The 25,350-nt window shown below is 45.9% G+C and overlaps 1 protein-coding gene and 1 long non-coding RNA gene across 2 annotated transcripts in view; both read left to right on the top strand.

Moving 5' to 3' along the window:
• COPS6 (COP9 signalosome subunit 6) overlaps window positions 1-25,350 on the top strand; it is a 200,887-nt gene that overhangs the window by 157,604 nt on the left and 17,933 nt on the right. The window lies entirely within an intron of this gene.
• LOC138568234 (uncharacterized) lies at window positions 7,791-13,369 on the top strand. Its single transcript, XR_011302581.1, has 3 exons — window positions 7,791-8,297; window positions 8,401-8,434; window positions 8,531-13,369. It is a non-coding gene; the product is annotated as an uncharacterized lncRNA (long non-coding RNA).

The following is a 25,350-nucleotide window of genomic DNA, read 5'->3' as shown; positions in this document are numbered from 1 at the left end:
ATACTTCCCCACCAACCCAATGCCCACATTTCATCATCATAATAATATCCATCAAACAGCTATCGAATACAATGAATTTGGCCTCTTTCCTTATACTGTCACTCTGCATCCCAGCTGGTTCGGCCTGTAACGTTGAGGACATGTCACTCGCATGAAAGGTACAATCTCTGATATCGTCTTCCGCTATGCTGAGTGATATTGATGGTGTTTCATTGTCGTCCACTTCATTCTCTTCCATTGCAACATCTGTTCCTTGTCCGGAGATGGGAGAAAAAAACAATGTCTTCAACTTTCGCGCGCTCTTATTTTTTGCGGGTGTGGATTCTGTGAATTGATCTCCGACTGCATCCAAACTACCAGGACGACATTCACTATCAATGGCTGGTGGTGGTATAGGTCCGTTGTCAATCACTTCATATTCTTCCCATTGGCACGATGCATCTCCAGTCTCAAGTCCCTGCCAAAAGGTTTGACAAGCAACATCTCTCGTTCGCTTCACTGTCTGTGTAGATCTAGTTCTTACACCCACTCGCAACTAGAGGACAGATTAGAAAAGGGATGTTCAGTTTAAACACAACTTACAGTATTGAACTATTGACAGTGAAAGACAACATAATATAGTGAACAGGACACTAACCTTCTTTTGCTTTCTTTTCTTTGAAACTTTCTTGCCTAGAAATTCAACATCTGGACGCTGTTGCTCCGACTCGTGTGTGCATGTCTCCACTTCCTCTCGCGCTGCAACGACTATATTTTCATGATAAGCACATCCATCACTCACTGAGGCTCCATCGACTCCCTGAAACATAGAACTTTCATTAGTATGTATAATAATATTGAAAACACAAAATGTACTTGGGGACCAATACCCATACGTACATCTCAATAGCAAAACACGAATGAATGCATTGTGTAGAACATTCAAACGACAATAGTTCACGCATTGTTGATCTAGTTAGATTGAACTGTCAAGATCCATACCTCGGGCTCCGCATAGACTTCCATTGATGATATTATTGAAGATGACGCTTCAGCAACTCCCTGAAACACAGTAATTGCATTAGTATGGTTTTCTATTTTGTTTAAAAGAACATAAACTTTCTGCAGGCGTCAACGGCTCATCTAAATAGACCTGCACAAATGATCAGTTGTCTAAAATAAATAATGGATATCTAAATATGATTCGATTTGCTCCATCGTTGGAAGTGTCACCACCCAGAGATCTGCATCAACTACTAGGGGTGATGTTCTTGTTGAAGAAGCTCCGTCAGCTCCCTGAAACATAGTACTTGCGTTAATAAAGAAGGAAGTATAGCGGATGTAATCACGTCATTTGATCTCGCATGATTGATCTGTCAGTATCCATACCTCGAAATGCATAAGAACATCAAGGGATGCTGTAACTGCGGTGCACACTTCTGCAAGCTGTTGCGCCGACCCGTAACTGCATGCTCCCCCTTCTTCTTGGACTAATGCTCCATCGACTCCCTGAAACATAGGACTTTCATTAGTAATGAACACAATATTGAAAAAAGAAGACACATAGGAGGGCGACGACAGAAGGACATACCAATGGCTAAAAACGAAAGAAACATTGTGTGTAACAATCACGCTACAAGAATGCAAGATCTGATGATCTCCATCGATGGAACTGTCCGGAAACGTACCTCGAGCATCTGAGTGACATCTACGGTTGTCGTCAATGCGTTGGACTCCTCAGCATCTCCCTGAAAGACAGTACTTGCATTATTTTGGATAACAATAATTATAACTGAAAACAAAGACTAGAGGACGAGTACTGTGGTGTACCATTAGGTAAAATGATTACACGATCAATTAAAACTATTGATTTACATGCCTAAAACAAGTCAGTGTCAGAATAGCTAAGTAAGATTACCCGATAGGCGCTTGAAGTGGCTGATGACTGCAATAACGACACGGATGGAGAATCTTCCGCCTTCATATTGAGTGGATACATAAATGGGGAAATTATTGTTAGCTAATGCTACACACTACCGCAAGGCCGAGAGACAAATACGTAAACTTGACTCACCAGTGGAGGGATGTGGACGAATAGAGTGGGAATAGCGGATAAGTATTTCAATAACTTTCAAAAAATAGAAAAAGTAATTTGACTAAAATCAGAACATGTGACTAGTTCCTTGCATGTACTGTTGTGAACGAAAAGAAAACATGGATGCAATTTGATGACTACTAGCAAATAGATATAAATTAAAAAATTGGACGCAAAATGATTATGGTACATGGACTTACCTTGACGAACAAACAGTTAGATGCAGGGATCAGAGTAGTTTCTTGTCGTAGAACAGGGAGCAGTTCACAGGTTGCAAACTGACGAGTTTGCTCAAAGTGGTCACGGAAGTTCACAGAGACGAAGAGCAGATAACCAGCACCTTCACGGGTTGACTAGCAAAGCGCAAAGAAGTTCTCATTAGAAATATGAAGTGGGTTATAAAGAATTCGAAACAGGGGTGTGTTTGTGAATGAATGACGTGTATATGTCGTGGCATTATGCGGTCTGCAGGGGGCCGTCCAGCGTGAGGGGGGATGCTTGGCAGGAGACACAGGGTCTGGAGGTAGACATGGGAACAACAAACCCATGCTCTATAGACCACTTTGAAGTGTACATGGTCTTTGGCACCTCTTGGCCTTTATCGCTCCCTGACAGCTCCACTTGCCAGCAGCGCAAGTACCCCGGTGCGAACTGCCTTTGATAGGGCGGGGGGTGGATCGGGGCGGTGGTCGTGCAGACAAGACACAGGAAGACTCGTGAATGGAGACACACTTATGTGGATTGCAGGGGGCCGTCCAGCGTGAGGGGGGATGCTTGGCAGGAGACACGGGGTCTGGAGGTAGACATGGGAACAACAACCCATGCTCTATAGACCACTTTGAAGTGTACATGGTCTTTGGCACCTCTTGGCCTTTATCGCTCCCTGACAGCTCCACTTGCCAGCACAAGTACCCCGGTGCGAACTGCCTTTGATAGGGCGGGGGGGTGGATCGGGGCGGTGGTCGTGCAGACAAGACCCGTTTGCCGCAGGGCCTCACCAAGGAGAGGCCATCTAACTGAATGTAAGAGGATGGCTGCAGGATCTACTACATGGAAGGCAGGGGGGTGAGTTTATAAATACCTCACCCTCCCAGGAGAATATATGGGGGTCATCTCTGTACCCGGTGCCCAAAAAGAGGATTTATTATGATCAACCATATTTATTATTTACCTATAACCATGTTTTGTATCAATAAAATCCAACAGCTTTTTATTGCCAACGCTTGATGCCAACCCACAAAATAATATATGTATGACTGCTGCATATATGGGTTCAACGGTTATGTGGATTGAAGGTGTGCGGCCAGCGTGAGGGAGGATGCTGGCCGGAGACATGTGGTGTGACAAGACAAGGCACTGGAAGGCTATTCAACGGAGACACACTAGATTCATTTAAAAAATCAAAACAACCATTGCTAAAATATATGTTGGGCTTTATTTTAGATTTTAGTTAAACATAAATAATAAACATTACACATTGTAAAGTTGAGGTTGCAGCACATCGAGGGAAAATCCGCGGTATTGTCCACTGTCACTGGGGAAATGTTGTCTAATGGCAAGTACCGCACAGGCAGGTATTACTCTCCGAACGCGGTGTCCGAGCCTCCCGTGAAGCCACCAAGTGAAGCAACGATAGGCCACCAGCCTGTACCACCTGTGAAAAAAAAAGATGCAAACTGTATTAAACTGACCAAACTTTCTTATCAATGTCGATTCAGGTAACACATGTCATTTTTCTTAGAAAAAAATTATATCTAGAAAATGCACTATATGGAACCAATTTACATGCGTTCGAATGATATGTAAATGTAATTTTATATGTGGGAGACGACCATGAAATAGTGGTGGCATCACTGACATCACAAACGGAGTATACTTACTCGTTACTCGGATTACGCGGACGAACAGTGCCACGAAGTTCGTGCATAAGCACCATCATCATCCTCAACACTGTCCGTGAGAGGCAGGCTTCCCTGAACTCTGGCAGCTCGGTGATGCATTGCGGACTTTGCTCGCCTTCCTGCAGACTTTGCTCGCTTTCCGAAATGTAGGCCAAGCACCCGGAATTTTCACGGCAGCAGCAGTTCTCCTCCTCAGTTGGCATTAGCTCGCACCGATTGCACGTGCACCAGGTGGAGACGCCGTCCATGCGACATGGTCCAGGCTCTTCATCCGTTGACTGGTCCTCCCAACTGCCGTCCGAATCCCCATCGTTTTCGCGTGCTTGCCTTTCCAGTAGTTCCTCCTCGGTGTACTCGGGCTCGTACATATACGGCATTATTGTGGCCATTGTGCGGTAAAGATAGTAAAATAATTTACAGAGATGGTACAGGTGTTCACACGGGCTACAAGCGGCGAAGGTAGCTGACCAGAGCACTGAAACGAGTCACAGAATACTCAAAGTAACACAGAGAGAGGAATGGAATCGAAAATCTGCTGCTGTATGTTGTGAAACGGTCTGTTTATACTTATTGGGGAAAGAGGCGTCCTGCCATTTCCATGGCAACACGTCAATAGCTGAGGCGCAGCGATTGTTGACACGAGACGTGCTTGAAATGGGCAGTACGCGTCTGCTGATGTCAGGCTCAGGGGCGGGGGATTTGATTTAGTGCCGCAAAGGCAGGTGAGCCAGGTCGATGCGGCGGAATGATAGGATTATCACAAAATGGAGGCTGATTTCGAGTTCGATAATGGGCGAAAAGTCGGGTAAGGTCCATAGGAAAGTTTCCTACGATCTACCGATTTATGCTTACAAACACATGGCCGACCCGTAGGGACAATAAAAAAAAAAGTCCCGGAACTATCCTTTAAAGTTTTCTTTAACTCTTTGGAAGATGAACATGTAGAAAAAGAACAACATAAGTACTTGGAACTTAGTCCCAAAAGCAGCTTTAACCCATCTGTACAAAACCATATATTGTCTACCTTTGAGAAGACTGTTTTGGATGAGTTCAAGAAGATACGGTTCGAATCAGACACACAAGGGAACTTCTCGAGAATTGAACGTCAGACTTTGAAAAATCTTCTCAATAACAAGGAAATTATCTTTAAACCGGCCGATAAGGGTGGAGCATTGGTACTGATGAACAAACAGGACTACTTGGATGAAATTGAACGCCAACTCAGTGACGAAGAGACATACCTTGAGGTACCTATGAATCGAACAGAAACAGTGAAAGCATTAATCAAGAGTTTTGGATGAAGCAGAGGAAAATGAAGTTATTTCAGATAAAACAAGACGTTTTCTCGAAAATGAACACCCGATTATGCCAGTAATCTACATCTTACCTAAGATACATAAGACTGTTGAAACCGCCGGGACGTCCAATTATAGCAGCAACTAACAGTATCCTTGAACCTTTGGGACAATATCTGGACAAAATACTGCAACCACTAGTCCAAGAAACATCTACGTACGTGAAGAACACAATGCTCTTCCTACAACAATTAAAAAATGTACAGTATGTCGATGGAAGAGATATAATGTTCACGATGGACGTGACATCCCTGTACACAAACATTGCTCATGAAGCCGGACTAGAAGCAATAGAATGGCTCATTCTAAGATCGGACAAATGCCAAGGAGATCGACTGTTTGTCCTTACACTCTTGAAACTAGTCCTTAACAACAATTTTTTTCAGGTTCCAGGACCGATATTTTATTCAAACATCGGGAACTAGCATGGGGGCGGCTATGGCACCATGCTATGCCAACGCCTTTATGCATTACTTAGAGCATGAGCATGTCCTTTCGTCGCCAAGATGGGCGAGACATTTATCACTTTTTGTCAGATACATAGACTATGTCTTTGGTATATGGACTGGACCCCGTGATGAACTAGACGATTTCTTCACAATGATGAATGGCATGAACCCTCGGATTAAATTCACTACCTCAACTAGTACTACTTTCATCCATTTTCTGGATGTAGAAATCTATGTCTCTGAAGCCAAATTGGAAACCAGGATATATACTAAACAAACAGATAGGAACAGTCTCTTACTCGCGACTAGCTTCCATCCAAAACGTACCATTGACAGTGTCCCTCTGAGTCAATTCTTAAGATATAGAAGGAATATCTCGGACACGGTGGAATATGAACGACAAGCGAATACATTGGAAACAAAATTTACAGCGAGAGGGTACGATCCAGTGCTTATTTCAAACATAGCAAGGAAAGTCAGGAATACCAATCGGGAAACTTTATTGGTGCCCAAACCAACAAAGTCTGGAGAACCTCTTGTATATGTTACCACCTACTCAGTACAGAGCAATAAAATCAAGAAAATTATCAAAAAAACTGGCCAATGATGCAGTTGGACCCCCAGCTAGAACATCTGTTTCCTGAACTTCCCACGTTTGCCTATAGAAACAGCAAGTCGCTACGCAAGAGTTTAGTGAAGGCTGAAATTTCCGTGCCAAATACCACATCCCAATATAAGGGGACAATACCTTGTTACAACTGCCAACATTGCGGGAACATCATAAAAGGCAATTATATTACGCATCCGCACTCAGGCAAACAAATACAGTTAAGACACTCTTGTACCTGTGACGCGCAAAATGTAATCTATACACTTAAATGCCCCTGTGGTCTCTTTTATATAGGTATGACCACTAGAAAAGCCAAAACAAGATGGACTGAGCAAAAGTCTAACATACGTACCAAAAGTCTGAAATCACCGGTCTCAGTTCACTTTGCAGAGGCAAGACATACAGTGGCACAACTAAAGTGTGTCATTCTTGATCAAGTAGCACCAGGGAGGAGAGGAGGTGATCTGCAACGTAAGCTAGCACAACGTGAAATTTTGTGGATAGATCTTTTGGACTCTTTACACCCTCGTGGTATGAATTTGGAATTTTACCTAATGTGTTATCTGTAACTTTACCACTAGACGGTACCCACATAGAGACTCTTTCTCCCGTATAGAGGCCTCTTCTTAAATACCATAGGTCTTAGAGAAACTGTACAGAATGTACACTGTAATTATTGAATGTTCAATTTGTATCTATATATCTATGTACAGTGCTTTGGGATGTTTCTTTATATATTGTCTTTTGTATATTGCTGTCTGTACATCGCTTTTTGTAAGGCTAGCCAGGCTACTTGCAAGAGGCACTTATATGGACTGACTATAAATCACCATTCAAAAACCTGTTAAATTGCTGGCTAGTAGTTAACACACAACGGTTCGATTGATGTATTTACTGTGGATTGTCCATGCAATCAATATTCTATGATAGGATATAGGACCTCTTTGATTTGGTGTATCATCATGTGATTCAGACCCTGTAAACATGAACCCTCCCAGTAGGGTGTATGTAACATACGGATGTTGTCAATTGTCGACACACTGTTCTTGAAAGATGAATTTTAAAACTGTGACAGACTTCACTTTTACCTCTATCCCAATGGATTGTTTACCTTGACTGAGGCATTCTGCCCTTTTACCCTTTTGCCAGAACAATCACGTTTTTCATCAGCAATGGAGCATTTCTTCTTGGGCCCTCCCTTTTTAAACATCCTAATTACAATCTTTAAGTTGTATGCAAGATGGGGGCGCCCAGCGTACCTCCCCTTTTGGGGAATTTCGCTTGGAGCCCTCACTTGCATTCTATGCACTTTAATTACCTCGATTGAGGTCACGAGTTAGCAATCGGTGAACTTCCCCTCAAATTGTCTCTTGAATTGGATGTGAGATTGGGGCGCTTTGCGCTCCACCTCTGGTCGCTGTGGGCTTCCACATGCATCATTTACACCTTTAACTCTTCTGTCACGGCCCAGGGCATTGTGACAGGGTACATTTTTACCGGTAATTTTACTTTAGATTCTCTCCGTATAGGTTTACTTACACTTTGACGCCCAGTAGCGTCTGCCGTTACCATGATAATGCGTTGACGCACATAATGCCCACACTAAGATGGCCGACCATTCCTCGGCCCACACGCGCATGCGTGGGGCTACCTTGACAACAAGGAGCGTCACTCGCAGTCGAGCTTGGCTTGTTGCTGGAGGCGGTCGCTGTCCAAGATTCCCCGTCCTATGGGTAAGGATTTCTAACTGTGACTATAGGTCTGATAGATATCTCCCTTTTGGGTTTCAGCGTTAATATGAGTTACGCTTTCAATTCGAATGATCTTGACACTCGTATCCTTTTCTAGGGTCTCCCCAGCTGCTCCTTGCCGCGTCCCAGTCTAAAGTACTTTCCGGTCCTGGACTGGGTGAGTGATTGGTTCTGGCATCCACTGTCATTTTTTTCGTTTTTGCTCTGAATATTTTTATGTATGAGATATTGACATTCCCACACCTTCTGTTTTTGAATAGGTCAGAGTTGTGACACTGCTTCCCTCTGCTTGAGGTTAGTAACATTTGCCTCGCCCGGCGCTTTAGCCATTACTTCTCAGCTCCTTTTTGCATATCACCAACAATAATGCCCCTCTCTAATTTTTTATAGGACAAGCACCTTGATTAATACGTTTTCACGTTATATTTCACAAGATTTACCCTAAGAGTGAAGCCCCTACCGTGAAGATGGATCCCTTGATCCGAAACGCGTCGGTTAATTGCTAATATCTGCAAGAAAAAGAGGGCTTCAGATTGGAGCTTGTCCTTTATAATTAAGGAAAACTCAATTTGCCATTACCAATGTAACACTGAATTAAGTGTATATTGTTGTGAATACATACTGTGCAGTGATTTACTTTGTGAACACATACTGTGCAGTGATTTACTTTCACCTTGTTATTATGTAATGTATGACTTTTTCTTTGAAATTTTGTTTTTAAACTTTAATTGTGTTTAACAGAGAATGGACAATTAAAATGTCCCATTTTTCTAGGAATCATTGTGAATGCTGTCTTATTTGGAGGTTAATCTTCAGTATAGACTTCTAGGTTTAAATATAGTGTATTTATATTCATTATGAATGCATGAATAAGACTACATTGGACTTATCTCTGCCTATTAGGCAGGACCCAAAGAATTGAACTACGGTTCCTTAGGAGTGCATCCGGGCTTACTGCTTAGCAATAAGCTGTTTTGGTTTTCGTGCATAGCCATAATTCTAACACAAAAAAATCTTTAATCTTTCAAAGGAATACAAGATAATGGACCTAAATCAACTGAATAAAGAGTCAAAGAAACTTCTCAACCTAGATAAACAGGGACACAATAGCAAACAATTGCTTACAGCACCTATCAAAATTCCAAATTGTCAATCTCGACCCATTTTCTCTAATACTCGAGGTTGTGATTCTTCTTCAGTTTCAGATTTAGTAGAGCACTCTAATTGATCTTTTAAACCCCCTCAATCAGTGCAAATCTCAAACAGTATCAATTATCAAAATTCTATCAAATCATTTGCAATAGTCCAAGTCCATCCTTAATGCACGGAACGCTAAACATCTAAACATCCAACAGACATCTATGGGTACTTCCGTTGTGCAATCCCAACCCACGATGCCCATTGTATTCAATTGTGCGACAAGTGATCGGTGACCTCAAAAACCAAAAGAAGTTAACTCAACAGCTATTGTTGAGTATGTCAAACATTTACCCTTCGTCATCCTTGATAAACTGTCTCTAATGTTCCTAATGCTGTTCAAACAATTCCCTCTTCAGTTTTACCATCTAGTCACTCTGGTAACGTTAGTCGCAACATCAAATTAAATGTGGACACTCCTAACATATTAGGCTGGACGAATGACCTGGGAATTAATGGTCAAAGAAGAATAAATCGATTATTTATATTTAACATCTTCAGACTTAGCCCTCAATTTCGAACGCTACACTCAGAGGACATAGACTGGATCAAGCTTTCCAATCAAAATAACTTATCGCATGATCTGTGGTCTTCATTCGCACATTATCACCAAACTGGGGTGGGAATAACAAGCAGACTTCGCTCTTTGGGGACTAACTCTCTATTTAAATCTGTGGAAGAGGCAAACAAATTTGTATACACGTTTCAGTTTCAGGAACGGACATTGAAAGCTCCTCTACAAAGCAAGATGGAGCACATTCTAATGTGGATGTACTGGCTCAGCTGTCTTTGCTGACTGGAACAGTTAAAAAAAAAAAAAAAAAAGTAACTTGGTTTGCACCCCTACTGTCCAGCATCTCCGAACTAGTCAAAGCAAACAATCGTAGCAAGTCAGCCTTTAATATCACGTCGTGGATTTTCAAATTTAGTTTGTTGACTCAACTCACTTTCTTGTGCAGATATACTCACAATTATTCAAGAAACTATGAATACCACGTATACTCTTCCAGCCACACTTGGAATGCCTGGTAGACCCTCAGGCAGCTTGGCCGTCTGGGTTAACAACAAAGTTGAAGCACAGTCAATCCTGATAGCATGTGCAAATGAGATACTGGCAATCGAATTTGTCTTGCTCGGTGGGCCCAAAATTACATTTTTAAACATATGCATCTATTGGAATCCTGCCAAAACCACTTTAGATGGTTTCCTTACATGTCTGGATTCTGTTTTAGAAGATGCCCTCTTACATAATCCCGACTATTACATTATATTAGGTGGAGATTTCAATTCTGCATGCCTCAATCTTACTCAAGCTTATTATTCCTCTGCCTTTCTTGGTTCACGATCTCTCTCGCAGCAGAGTGGAAAACTCTGGGTTGACTACTTGGACGATTGGAATTTAAATCTCGTCAATTTTAAGAGTGTTTCCCACATAGGTACTTGGAAAAGGGGAACTGCATCTTCATAAATGTCCTTTTTTTTTGTTTCATCTAATTTGCGATGGTATTTGGCTAGTATTGAGGTGTTTTTAGAATGCTTCACACGGAACCTTAACCTCTTCCATCTCGGACAGCTGGTACTTTTACATTTTTGCAAAATTTCAATTACCCAGCCAATACCTAAAAGGCAATTCTGAGGTATTGCACTTACCTTCGGCCTTTGCCATTCGAATTCTCAAACTCCTTGAAATTTTCATTTTTGAGCACAACACTTATTGCAAATATCAAGTGGGTTTTCGTAAAGCCATGGGCACGTCACTCACCGCCACCATTATTGCTCATTTGCTGGCCAAATCTAAAACTACAAACTCGGAACCTATTTACATGGCTGGCCTAGACCATGTCCTGGGGTTTTCCCGCTGCCTGGTGCATCTTGTTGCAATGTTACACACCAACACAACATTTCAAATACGCTTAAATCAAGATGGGGCTTTAACCTCCACAATTCCAACTGCAATAGGGGTAAAACAGGGGTGTAACGTCACCTCTACATATGTGATCTGGATGAACTGTGGAATGATCCCTCTATGTATGCAGTAAGACTAGGTAGCTTACAATTGGCATTGGATGTGTTTCGCTGACGATATGTTTTTCGGCAGGAACCCCTATGGTCTTCAGAATAAATTCAACATCTTTTCTATGTATGCTGCCAAACACATTCTGCAAGCCAACCCAGTGAAGTCAAAAATGATCATATTTACCAACAGAAAGAAAATTAGATCATTCCAATGGAATTTATTTCACACAGATATTGCAGTGTGTAGACTCCTTACGCTATTTGGGGTACAATCTTACTGACACTAATTCTATCAAATCTGGGTTATCCGGACTCAAAACTAAGCTCATGCCTCTGCTGTCTCAAATGAGGATTGTACATAAAAAACTTTGCACATTTTCTTCAGTACCCATTATTGAGTTTTACACCTTGAAAGTAGAACCCATTCTGCTGTTTGGTTTGGATACTTGCTTACTGAACCTGGACTCTATGCTCAACAGAATCCATGGGCAAACTTGGAAGCAAACTCTTGGCTTAGCTCTTGCCGTGCCAAATTCAATTTGAATTAGGGCTCGTATCTCTCTCCTCGAGATTTCACTGGTGTAAACTCTCTAGCTATGCGAAAAAGTTAGTACCTTCTCGCAATTCTCTCTACCAAGATCTTAATAGGCTTTTGGTTCATGGGAATTTACCTTCCATCTTAAATTTTGAATCTCAGATGAAGCAAATCCTACTAAACATCATGGCTACTGTTGAAGATCTCACATGTGGTTTACCACGTGTCAAAATAAAACTATACAAACTTGACTGGAGACCAACAATAGCTATAAAACATATGTAGAATATGCTTCATTTCCAAGAAAGTCTCCATATCCGCATACATACTGTGTTTTCCATGCGAAAAAGCACAGAGACATATATACGGTTTAAACCAAATCAATTTGCCACACTTGAACGCACTCCTGTCTCTGCACGGGTGAGCAGGAAACTTTAAAACACTTGGTGTTGTACTTCTCTCACTTTGAACAGGATAGAATCAATTTGCTCGGCATTAGTTATCCAGAACCGAACATAATTGTGAGCCAATTTTTCTGGGTTAGATGTGGGGAGACAACACTAAATTGCTTTTAGCACTAGCAAAATGATTGTACAAAATTGAGGACTCTTTAAATGTGTCAAACTTTCCAACAGGTTAACTATTTTTCCTTGGTGTGCAAGGGCAAAAGATGCCTCTTAGCGCACCACTTAACAGACTATGTGGGACTTTTGTCTGTGCTCATGAGTTTTTTCAATAATTGTTGCTTTGAACACGACTTTCCGATTATTTGTGTTGAAATATCTTCATGTAAAATTGAAGTATGGGTCCGGCGAGAAGTGGCTACGATCTATGCAAGGTTCATACAGCAATGCATCTAGAAGGTGGACACAAATTTGGTGCGTTTCCCACAATACTTGTCACCTTTTACACAATTTTCTGACTATTCCTATTTAAATATCCTTATGTGAAATTGATACGTGGCCAAGGTAAGAAGAGGTCAAGATCTACTAAAGGATCAAACAGCAATGCAATTAGAAGGTTGACGCAACCTTGTGAATTTTGGAACACTTATTTGAAGTCATTGGTGAGGTACAAATTCGAATTGAAAAACTACTTTAGTCTCCCAGTGTAAAGTCTGTCTCAGAACCAATGACTCATATTGAAAGTTTGTCTGTTTTTTTGGGGTCCAATTGTGACCTATGATCTGTTAGAATAAGGGGCTCTATCGATTACTATGTTATTACTTTGACACAAAGCAAGTATGTATTACTCGAACTCATGAATGGTCAAATAGTGAAACACTAAACATTCTGTCGATAGAAAACCCATATGTCGGGTTAGTACTCATGCAAGATGAGACACAATCTGTTGAATAACGAATTGAAAGCAAATCGTAATGTGATAACATGTTAGTGGTTTTGTTGGAGGTTGTATGTAATGCATTGAATTTGAAAAATTGTCTTAAATAAAAATAGTCACATTTTTTAGATATTTCTGTACATATGGACAAGTTATGTTTGTTAATTGTATTTGTTTTTAACAAACTGTTGTTTTAATGATGTGATTTTGTTGAGGTTTATTGTGTAAACCATATACAAATAAATAAAAAGAAACCCACCAATAACCACAAACGGGATGAATACAAGCCCATCTACTATACCACTTAAGAGAAAAAGGGATAGTAATACATCAGGCCAAGAAACCCAGGTGGGAGAGGGGAATTGTCCACCTCCTGTATTTATTGGGTATATAATGCACCTATGCACAATGTTTTTTGAGGTGCAACAAGACCAGAGGGTAGGGGAACAGGGAGGACAAACTAACAATCCTACTAGACCTTGTAACATTGGATTACAAGTGCAGTAAGAGAAGTACGGGGGGGGGTGGAGCCGGTCAGGGTGGAGAATGAGAATGAGTGCCAGGGGAGGCCAGAGCCTGGGGAAAGCAGAGCGTGCAGGTGGCGAAAAGGTCCATGAGCTAAGTGCGAGGTAGGGGGTTGGGAGAGCTACAAGGGTTCAAGCCCAGCCAGGCTAGTGCTGGGGAGGTGCCCGGTAGGACAAATGCAGTTTGGGGGGAAACAGCGGAGACAAAGTGCATGGGTAGAGTAGGAGGTCCTGGTGCCCTGTATGAGACTGAAAGAACCAGGCAGCCAGTCAAGAGGCAGACAAGGATATTTTCAGGGAAGGGAGAGAGGGAAGAAAGAAGAGAAAAGGAAGGTCTTGAGAAGCTTCCGGAACTTAAGGCGGTCCTGCACCTTTCTGAGAGGAGACAGGAGTCCATTCCAGAAGGAGGCACCTTTACTTTTTTGCATTTATATTGCGCACCAAGAGACCGGAGCAATATGGGCGCAGGACAAACGCAGACAATAGCTCAACAAGGAGACTAGCATATACATTAACAGATTTGCAACTCAAGATCTTACTACATTAAAAAATGATCATGAACACTCAGACCAAGTTGGGTTCATAATGGGGCGACAGGGAGCAGATACAATGCGGAAAGCACTACATCTGATAGACTAATCACGTAACATGGCAGGGGATCTGGTCCTCCTGTCGGTAGAAGCAGAGAAGGCATTTGATGGGGTGGAATGAGAATTCCTGGAGGCGGTCCTGAATAGTGGGGCTGGGCCCTCGGTTTAGGAAAAGGGTGAAGGCAGTGTATACTTAAGCCCCCCCAAGAGCATCAGTGGCGGTTAATGGTGAATACTCCTGTTGGTTTAATCTGGGCAGAGGAACGAGACAGGTTACCCCCTCTCAGCAATATTGTTTGCTCTCTCCCTTGAGCCCCTCGCTCACAGACTCATAGGAGACCGGCTGGTAGAAGGACTTAAGTTGGTTGGGAGAGAATATAAAATGGCTGTCGCATGTACAGATCCTGCTGACATCTATACCTAGGGCGATCCACCTGATTGAACAGGATTAACCGGGCCAAGTCCATTCTATTCCCCCTTCAGAGGACTGATCAGAGGGAAACGGACAGATTTGCCCCACTGGGGCTATTGATAGGTTTATCCAGAGATAGCGGAGGGTATCACCTCCTAACAAGAGACCTAAACACGCTATACTTGGCCAACTTTCCACCCCTTCTTGCTAACTTTCAGGCCGACCTAGAGAAATGGGGAAAGCTCACTATATCATGGCTCGGGAGACTCACTGTCATTAAGATGGTCTGCCTACCCAGATTCCATTCCAAATGCTCCCAATTCACCTCGCAAAATCGTTCTTTGGTGTACGGAAGCGGTCAATCTTGAGGTTCCTGTGGCCGGGGAAAAGGCAAGAGTGGCATACAAGGTTTTGACATTGCCGAAAGACGGGGGTGGTGTGGGCCTACCGGATCTACACTATGAGGCTGTGCAATTTAGAGTCCTCATTACCCACCTTAGGGCGCAGAAAGGACTACAGTGTGTAGATTTAGATAACTCCATCCTGGCCCCAGCCACGGTGGTGGAATGGTTATGGTACCAAGAAAACAAGCTCGTATGAAGAATTGGGGACCATCCTCTGCTGGGTACCATATGGGAGATTTGGTGGGAAGGGGCTAACGTGCAGGGGTCACTACATGGCCGTCTCCCTTGAGTCACATTTGGGCACCCGGAATCCGAGAAAACATCCCTGATCATGAATGGTTTCAATTTTAGTTCGAAGCGGGCTTGGAGAGAGTGGGTCAAATCTGGAAGGGGGGCACTATTGTGACGATCTGACTTGGAAGAAGCACTCAGGATGTGCCCCCCTTCCGGTCTTTCCTTTCCTTCAACTTAAAGGGATCCTTACAAGAGACACATGGAAAGAGAAGGTCCAGAGGGATCTTACCCCTTTTGAAGAGATCCTTGACAGAGGACCAGATTCTAGAGGTGTAATTTCCATCATGTATAGGGCCCATGGGAACGGTTTAACTGAAACACTGAGGCGCAGATGGGAAAAGGATTTTAGTACAGAAATAGACCCAGACCTATGGGATAAAATATGTAAATGTACCTCACAGGTGTCTATAGCATCTCAGTATAAACTCCATGCCATTAAACTTCTGCACAGATGGCAGTACGACCTGCACAGGCTATCCAAGATGCTTCAGTCAACCAGTGCCATCGGCTGGCGTCAATGCAGTGGGAGGGCAGACTACTGGCATATGTGGTGGGGATTCCTCCATATCGAGGTCTATTGGGATGAAGTGCTGGAATGTATTGGTGAACTTGATGGGATCCAACATAGTACTGACCCTTTTCTCATACTTTTTTGGATTGGAGGAGTCTGAGGGCTGCGCAGGAGAATAACGGGGGTAGCTGCACCACTTATACTGGCAGCGCAAGCTTGCCTCGTGATGCAATGGAAGGGGGCCCAAGTACCGGGTGGGAAAGAATGGATCAGTGTTGCTACCAATAACGGCAGCTCTCCATGGAAAGTCTGTAACTTATGAATTGCTGTGGGGTCATTTTGTGAATAAATACATAGATAGCACTTAAAGGATTCCAATGGGAGATTGATGGCTCGATCTTCAGTGCCATATCGATCATGACCGGGGATTGTTAACCCACAATTGAGGTGTCTCACCCGAGTAGGTACACACAACACATGACTCTACCTCAAATAAGCGCCATGACTACCGGCTTGCACCTCACCACACACCATGACCACGACTAGATTGGATACTGAAACACTCGAAAAAGACACTGTTCCATGGGGTGTGAGGGAGGAGGGCAGGAGTGAGGGGGGGAGGGGCAGTACACAAGTACTCTGTGCTTTTGCTTGGGGAAAGGTGGGGGGGCGAATGGTTGAAGTTTATATTGTTCCTTAAACAATCATGTACAACGATTTTGAAAACCTTTAATGAAACTAAATTTGAAAAAAAAAAAGAAAACAAGGGTAAGATAGAGTAGGCTAGCGCTAGCTAGTCCATGATAGAAGTTGAGGCCTTAAGCAGTAAGATTCACAATTGGCTTCAACTCTGATGGACAATTAATCAAGTTATTACAATGTGATGGAAACAGTGGAACGTTGCTACTACCCCTGCCAACTAATATGCAGTCTCTATTCTTAAATGAGCACCCTTGATCAATTTTAATTCTTTGAAGAACCTAAAGTCAGTAGTTCGTATGATGTCCAGTCCTTGACCTTGTTCCTCAAAGATCCTCTAGATTCAAACCCGCTGGCGCTTTACATCCAAAATTATAACATTTCTTTGATCAGAAACAAATTCTCTGAAGTACTGATCCTGAATAGAAGTCATCTGAGATTTGGCTATTTGCGGACTCATTTTAGGCAACCCTGCAACAAAGTCTGACTTGAGACCTAAGCCATAATATGAGATTGCCAAGTAGGATTGAGTTTGTCCTTCTAATAAAGTAACGGCGGGAGTCTTACTCTGATTGTGGTTATGCCCATCATTTGCCAAATTCACTAATCGAGCCAAATCTGTGGCTTGCATCTCCGTCTGACAGGTTCTATCCTCTGCCCCTTTCCACTGCTTATTAGGGTCCACTATCAGTGGGTCAGCATTAGATGTACAAACCAACGTGTCCCAAACTCTGCGTGGATTGCCATCTTTTATCCTCCATTACCATATCTGAATAAAAATCAGTTTGACATGAACTATCCATCTTAATAGGCATCACAAATTTCGCAGATTTATCAGAGGGTGTGCCTGTTTACACTTCTGACGGTCAACCATGATTCTATCTTTGACCATTTGCCACATTGGTTCAATATTATCAGGATCCACATTGCGTTATACCCCTCGATAGAATGCACCATGGGTTTTGAAGTAATAACCAACCTGGTGTTTTCTTCTTTATCGTCTTTCCTCACTTGGCTGCAGGGGCAGATCGAGGCACAGCTGCACCGCAACCAGATGATTGGTGTTATCAGCAGTGCAAAACACTGGCCCCATCTGGTTTAGAATTCTGAGCTTCATGCTTAGATTGACCCTCTTTTACTAATTGGATAGCAACATTAAAGAGGTAATGTGAATGATCTTCTTGAAGTCGCCTTCTTCTGTGGGGGCTCATACTCAGATAACCTATTCCGTTAGGAGTAGAGCATTCGCCCCTCTTGCGGCCTGCCATTACTTACGGGCATAGTCACTCATTTCCACATTCACTCTGAACTGGCCTCTAGGCACTTCAGGCTGCCAGCCACTGCAAAATGAACATGCCTCCCAGGGTTGAGCTACAAAAACACAGATCATGCAGTGTTGACGGGAATAGGAAATGCTGCAGTGTGCCCTTCACCCACTTCCAGGCATAAATCACAATTAATTCACCCAGAAACACAATACCATATACTTGTGGGAATGGAGGTAATAAATATGGGGAAATGACGGAAGAAAATTCTGTGCCATGCACCCTTTCACTCTCAACTAATGCTCTGCCCTCACCTCGCACTTTCCTCGTGACAGAAAACCAAATCACTTCTTAATGTACTTGCCGAGCACTACTTCCGCCCCTAGGGGTAGGACGAACCAAGCTCCATTAGCTCCAACTTGGCTCCGCGCTACACCTCACTCCACCTCACTGTTTCCACATTAACTCCGATGTCAAGTTGCGTTCCGCTTCCTGGTGTTCTGATGGTTTAGAGGAAAGTCTCTAGAGGAGACATGTAGGTCGCATCGATCAAGCCGCATCCTGAGAGGATCGCTTCCGATCGCCCCATGCCCCGGCAGTGGAAAAGGCTTGGCCAGACCCTTCCTTGCCAAGATTTCCCACCCCGGTAACAACTGTAGTGAGATCTATGGAGGTAAAGGATCTAACCTCCCCCCACCCCCACAGTCTGCTTGGAAAAGCAGCTGATCTGCAGAGAGTTGGAGCTAGACAATCCAAGGACTCTAGCTGGGAGGTATTTCGGGAGAGCGAGTTGGATGTAGCTGGGTCCCAGGCCCCAGATGGCCTTGTGTATGATGCAGAGGGTCTTGAACTTGATCCTCACAGCAACTGAGAGCAGTGGAGAGATTGTCTGGCTGGAGAGGTGCGGTCCCTTGGCTCGAGTTCAAGAATACATCTTGCAGTCTGATTCTGGATTAGTTGAAGGCTACGAAGGGAGGAATTAGGCAGATTGAGGAAGAGGCTGTTGGAGTAGTCTAGCCAGGAGAGGACCAGAGCTCTGGAGACATTGGGCCTCATTACGAGTAGGGCGATAAAGAATACCGGGCACCGTTAAGGAGACCGGTGCCGGTAATCCCTTACCACCCTACTACGAGTTCCCTTAGCGGGTCCATCCTTTAACACCTGGTTTTACCAGGCGTTATGGACGGGACCCCTAAAGGGACTTCAGAGCTAATAATGGTACTGCAAATTGCGGTACCGTTATTAGTTACTAACCCATTGAGCCCTATCGGGGCTCAAATGGGAATGGGGAATGGTTTTTTCAATGGGTACTTAACGGTCGCGCAAAGGTCGGACTACACCGGTAAGTCCCCATTGAACGAGACCGGTGCCGGTACCGTTATTGGAGGCAGTCATGGTGCAAATAGCACCATGACTACCTCCAATCTCGGAATGAGGCCCATTTGAGTTTCTGGAGGAAGGTGAGGAAAGGGAGAATGCCTCTAAGGAGGTGCATCTGAAAATGGGCCTTCTTGAAAAGGTCTGTGATGTGAGGAGAGGAGAGTTTTTTTTTTTTTTTTTTTGTGGGGGGTCAGGGGCCATGGAGGGTGGCCAGAGTACGGGAGGGAAAGAGGTTGCAGGGGTCCTAATGAGAAGGATCTCTGTTTTACTGGCATCATCTCGGAGATTGTTAGCAGAGCGCCATGCCTGGATAGCAGAAAGGCAGTCTGGAATGAGAGAGGAGGCGGCAGAGGAGGGAAGTTTGAAGGAGAGCGGAGTATCATCCGAATAACACAAAGTTTGGAGAAAAGGTAGAGATCAAAGGGGCTAGGAAGATGTTGAAAAGCCAAGGCGAGAGGATGCTGAGGGACTCTGCAGGTGGAGAGTGAGATGGTGGAGAGAAAAGGGCCCAGTTCAACGTTGTAAGGTCGGTCCAAGAGCAAGGTGGTCAACTAGTGCTGAGCCAGATCCGTGATGCCAAGGATATCACGCAGCTGGTTTAACTGGGTCGAATGGTTGACTGTATCAAAGGCAATGGAAAGGAAGGATGATGACAGAAGGGGAGCTGGAATCGAGGTAGAGAGCAAGTCTAAACAGGTGTCAATGAGCGCAGTTTCCGTGCTGATGGCAGCTCTGAAGCCAGACTGGTGGTCATGGAGACAACCAATAGATTGAGTGATGGATAACCTGGGAGATGGCCATCATCTCCAAGAGTTTGCCCAGTAGTTTGCCAATTGTCACTACTATTGGTTCAGGGGGTTGGACTAAAGAAAGGTTTCAGTCCACTATGAATAAAATGGTTCCTTAATGGATTTTATAGAGACACATCCCTTCATAACTCAAGATCTACCCTTTGAAGAACAGCCTCTGTCTAAGAGAATGACTACTGAGCAGTCGCCTCTATACTGGCCCATTCGAGGAGATTGGGTCCTCCGACGTATTCCATATCTATGACAGTAATGTCCACAGCTGTGCTGCTTCGTAAAATCTTTGGCTCCTGCGTCGATGACTTTGATACGCCACCCTCGAGGACCTCCTCCGCGGCCGACGTCACTGGATGTTCTAAGTAGGACGCACAACGCCGTAGCCTCAGTTCATTTTTTCTGCGAACGTGTTCGCTGCAGAGATCTCGGCGTGCCTCGACTCTTTGGAGTTCCTGTTCTTTCTCGGTTCTTCGAACCTGTTTCGTATTGCGAAGTCTTTCTTCGTGAAGATGTCTACCTCGTCTTCCACACCGCGTCCGGGCTTTAAGAAGTGCGGGGACTGTGGGTCCAAGATGTCGGTTACGGACTCGCACGACGCCTGCCTCTGGTGCCTCGAGGAGGCCCATGACACGGATGACTGTATCGACTGCCATTAGCTCACGTCAAAAGCCTTCCGGGAGTGCAAGAAGTTATCGGTAGGTAAAGTGTCCAAGCCACGGAAGTCAAGGTAAAGGGGGCTTTCGACGGACAATTCGAGGGGCGACTCTCTGCATCGTCGTCGGAAGTACAGTGGATCTCGGTCCCGGAGTCGGTCCCGCCACTCCTCTGCCTCTTCAAGGCACTCCCAGAAGCACCGTCATCGGTCGATGTCCTCTTCCGAGGACTCCGCCCGTTGGCGGGTCGCTTACCCCACCAAGCATGCAACGCCGGAGGAATGTAGGCGATTCTCAAATCGCAGGGCACTGGTCCGTCCGCGCCTCCGAGTGGGGTCGGTCGTGATCGGTGGAGAGACACTGCTTGCATGCCTTCGGGCTCGTCACGATTCGCGGGAGAGGTCCCGCTCAGACAAGAGGTATCCTTCTCGGCATGCCCGTTCCAGGTCCCGGTTCTCGATGTGCTCGAGACCGTGTGAACCTGTGGTCGAGGGACACGCTCGGGGCCCCGGCCTCGAGGACTGTGTCGGCGCCATCGATGCTGTCGGCGCCGCGTTCGGCGTCGACACCCGAGACTCCTTTCGAGGCTGTTTTGACGGGGGTTCCCCGGGGCTCGGTGGAACCGCCTAGAAAGGCTCTGGCAAAGTCCAAGCATGGCTTTGTTCCACATTCTATGCCTTCTTTCCGCCAGCTTGAGTTTATTTCAGAGGTGGATGAGGGCTTTGATGATGGCATGGTTCCGGATACAGTAGCGGACGAGGTTTTCTCGGGCCATAGCCAAATTGAAGACCTGCGGCAACCCATGCACGATGCCAGTGGGCTGGACACCTCTCCGGAGGTGGAGTTTTGTAGGCCTGAGCCTGGCACTCATGCCGACTCCTCGTACCGGCGCCTTATGTCCAGGGTCACCGAGTACTTGGGATGGTCTGCTCCCCCAGGGGATTTTCTTCAGGATGACCTTGCGGATATCCTCGACCAAGGTCCACCAACTGACCCGGTACTGCCGTTCCATATGGCTCTACAGAGGAGGGTGGCGGCGGCTTGGACTGCTCTGGAGAGTCTCCCGGCAGTGGGCAAGTCTTTGCCGCGAAAATACCGCCCAGCCAGTAGCGACCCCTGCTACTTGACCAAGCACCCCACTCTGGAGAGTTTGGTGGTGCAGGCGGCTACGGCCCCGATAAAGCAGGCATCGTATCCTACCATCCCTCCTGATGGGGATGACAAGCGTTTTGACGGCTGGGCAAAGAAAGTGTTTTCTTCAGGGGGTATGGCGCTTCAGGCGGCCAACTCCGTATGTGCCTTGTCATGTTTCATGCACACTCTGTGGAACTGTTTCCTTAGCGGCTGAACATATTCCCGAAGGGGACGAACGGTATGGTTTCCTTGCCATGGTTCAGGATGGCAAGGATGCCATGCGTGAGGCCATTCAGTCGGGTTTGGACATGGCAGATTGCGTCAGCCGGTCCATGGCGGCGAGCACCGTGATACGCAGGTTTGCGTGGTTGCGGAAGTCGGGGTTTGCTCCTGATGTGCAGGCCCGGCTCCTCAACATGCCCTTTGATGGGGAACATCTTTTTGGCAGCAAGGCTGACGAGAGCCTTGAGAGGTTGCTGACCTCCAAAGCTGCAGCGAAGTCGTTGGGCGCTGCAGTTCAACAACCTCTGCCTTTTCGTCCTAGGGGACAGCAATGGAGGGGAGGTTCCTTTCGTTATTACTCAGCCTTTGGTAAAGCGAGAGGAGCTGCCAGTCATAGGGGCCACCGTAGGAGTGCCAGAGGTGGAAAACAAGGTGCTCGAGGTGCCAAGGCCGCTCGGGCTGTTGCCTCTTGCCTCTTTGCCCTCAGGCAACGCCGCAGCTGCTTTAGCTCAGTCATACGGCCATGTCCCATGGTTCGCCGGTTGGGGGAAGGCTGGCGCAGCATCTTGCAGAGTGGTGCGCCATTACTTCAGATGTGTGCGTCCTGGAGATCATAACCCACGGCTACTGTCTTCCTTTCCGGCAGAGGCCTCAAGACAATTCACGGGGGAATCTCTCTTTGAAAAGTCCGGATCTGCTCCTTGCGCAGGAAATTCAATGCCTGCTGGAGAAAGGCGCCATAGAACTGGTGCCTGTAGCGGAGAGGAACAAGGGATGGTATTCCCCTTATTTTTTGATTTCCAAGAAAGACGGGGGATTGAGACCCATCATGGACTTGTGCGGTTTGAACAAACTCCTCAGGAACGACAAGTTCAAGATGGTTACTCTCTCTCAAGTCCTCCAGGCCCTTCAACTTCAGGACTGGTTGGTGTGTCTCGACCTCAAGGACGCTTATTTTCATGTGCCGATACATCCAAAGCACAAGAAGTACCTGAGGTTCGTGGTTGGCGACTCACACTTTCGGTTTCGGGTCCTGCGGTTCGGATTGACCTCCACCCCGAGGGTCTTCATCAAGCCCATGGTAGTGGTGGCAGCGCACCTCTGGAAAGGGGGGATTCACATCTACCCCTACCTGGACGATTGGTTGATCAGGGCGCTCTCTCCCGAGCAAGTCCTGGATCATCTATCAGTACCTGCCACTCCCTCCACAATCTGGGCTTCTCCCTAACTTAAAGAAGTCCCATTTGACACCAACTCGGAGGCTCCAGTACATTGGAGCAGTGCCCCACACGTCCCTGAGGCAGCGTTTTCCTCCCTAGGTGAAGGCTCATCACATTCAGCAGATGGTGCACAAGTTTCAGTTTGCCCAGAGTCTCCCAGCGTTCGAGTTCTTGAGATTGCTCGGCCTCATGGCATCCTGCATTCTTCTGGTGCCAGAGGCCAGGTTGCGGATGAGATCTTTGCAATGGGCACTCAAGCTCCAGTGGTCTCAGTCCTCTGGCAGGATGTCGGACCCTGTTCAGGTGCCATCCTCGGTCGCCCAGGACCTTCTGTGGTGGGCCGTTGAAGACAATCTGATGAAGGGGGCTCCATTTTGGCTACCCTGGCCAGAGGTGACGATCGTGATGGACGCATCCCTCACGGGATGGGGAGCTCATGTCAACGAGTTGACAGTCAGCGGTCGTTGGTCTCCGTCGGAGTTCAGACTCCATATCAATCTGTTGGAGCTGAGGGCCGTCAGGCTAGCCCTGAGGGCTTTTCTGCAGACTGTGCGAGGGAAGAATGTCCTGATCCTGACGGACAACACGGTGGCCATGCACTACCTCAACAAAAAAGGGGGGGGGGGCAGGGTCCCTTCCTCTGTGCAGGGAGGTGATGCAGCTCTGGTTCTGGGCAATCCAGCAGGAAGTTTCGATCTCGGCAGTTCATCTAGCCGGAGACAAAAACGAGACGGCGGATGCTCTCAGCAGGCAGAGCGCGATCTCTCACGAGTGGGAGTTGGCTCACGAGATTCTCCTGGAGATCTTCGCCCTTTGGGGGACCCCTCAAGTGGATGTCTTCGCCTCCAGTGTCAACCGGAAGTGCGAGAGGTTCTGCTCGCAGAATTTTCCTCCAAAAGGAGCCTTAGGAGACGCGTTCGTGGTGGAGTGGTCATTCCCACTGCTGTACGCGTTTCCTTCAGTCCCCGTCATCCCACAAGTACTGCAGAGGTTACGGAGTTTCGGTTCCCGGATGATCCTCATTGCTCCGGCGTGGGCCCGGAGGACGTGGTACCCAGACCTTCTTGACTTGTCCATCTGCCCTCCACGTCATCTTCCCTACCGAGACGATCTGCTCTCACGGGAGGGGGGGAGGGGGATCAGGTTCTCCATCCAGTGGTCAGATCCCTCAACCTTCACGCTTGGTTTCTGAAAGGTTGAGGTATAAGGATTGGGACCTCCCTGAAGACGTGATGGAGGTGTTGCTCTCGGCCAGACGGCCAGCAACAAAAGTACCTGTACCATTGCCTTAAGTTCTGCTACTGGTGCAGGGTTAAGAATGTGGATCCTTTTGCATGTGACATTCCCATGGTTCTGTCTTTTTTGCTTTCTTTGGCCCACAGGGGCTGGGCTTGCAAGAGGGTACCGTTAAAGGTTACCTGGCGGCGCTGTCCATATTTAAGCACTCTTCTGAAGTGTTCCTATTTTAAAATTCCTTTAATTTCTCAGTTTCTGAAAGGGCTCAGTCATGTGTTCCCTCCGTCACCTTTCCAGGTGCCCGGTTGGGATTTGAACCTTGTTCTCCGGTTTCTCATGGGTGCTCCGTTTGAGCCTTTGCATTCATGCCCTTTGTGACTGTTAACTCTTAAAACTGTATTTTTGGTTGCGGTCACTTCCGCTCGCAGAGGGAGTGAGTTACAGGCACTTTCAGTTAAGCCACCCTTCACTGTGTTTCATACGGATAGGGTTGTCCTTAGAGTTCGTCCTTCCTTTCTTCCGAAGGTAGTGTCAGAATTTCATTTAGGCCAGAAGGTTGTTCTTCCGGCGTTTTATCCTCCTCCACATCCTGGTAAGGAAGAGGAGAGGCTCCATAGGCTTGATCCTAGGAGAGCGTTAAACTTTTATATTTCACGCATGTCCCGGGTCAGAGTGGACGATCAACTCTTCATTGGTTACGCTGGAAAGCGTTTGGGACAAGCTGTGACGAAACAGACTGTCTCGCTGGATTATTTTGGCTATCTCCGAGTGTTA

The sequence above is a fragment of the Ambystoma mexicanum genome, chromosome 1p (assembly GCF_040938575.1).
Source record: "Ambystoma mexicanum isolate Mex_15411 chromosome 1p, UKY_AmexF1_1, whole genome shotgun sequence".
Taxonomy (NCBI): domain Eukaryota; kingdom Metazoa; phylum Chordata; class Amphibia; order Caudata; family Ambystomatidae; genus Ambystoma; species Ambystoma mexicanum.
The sequence above is the reverse complement of the archived record's forward strand: the minus strand, read 5'-3'. Positions and strand labels throughout refer to the sequence as shown.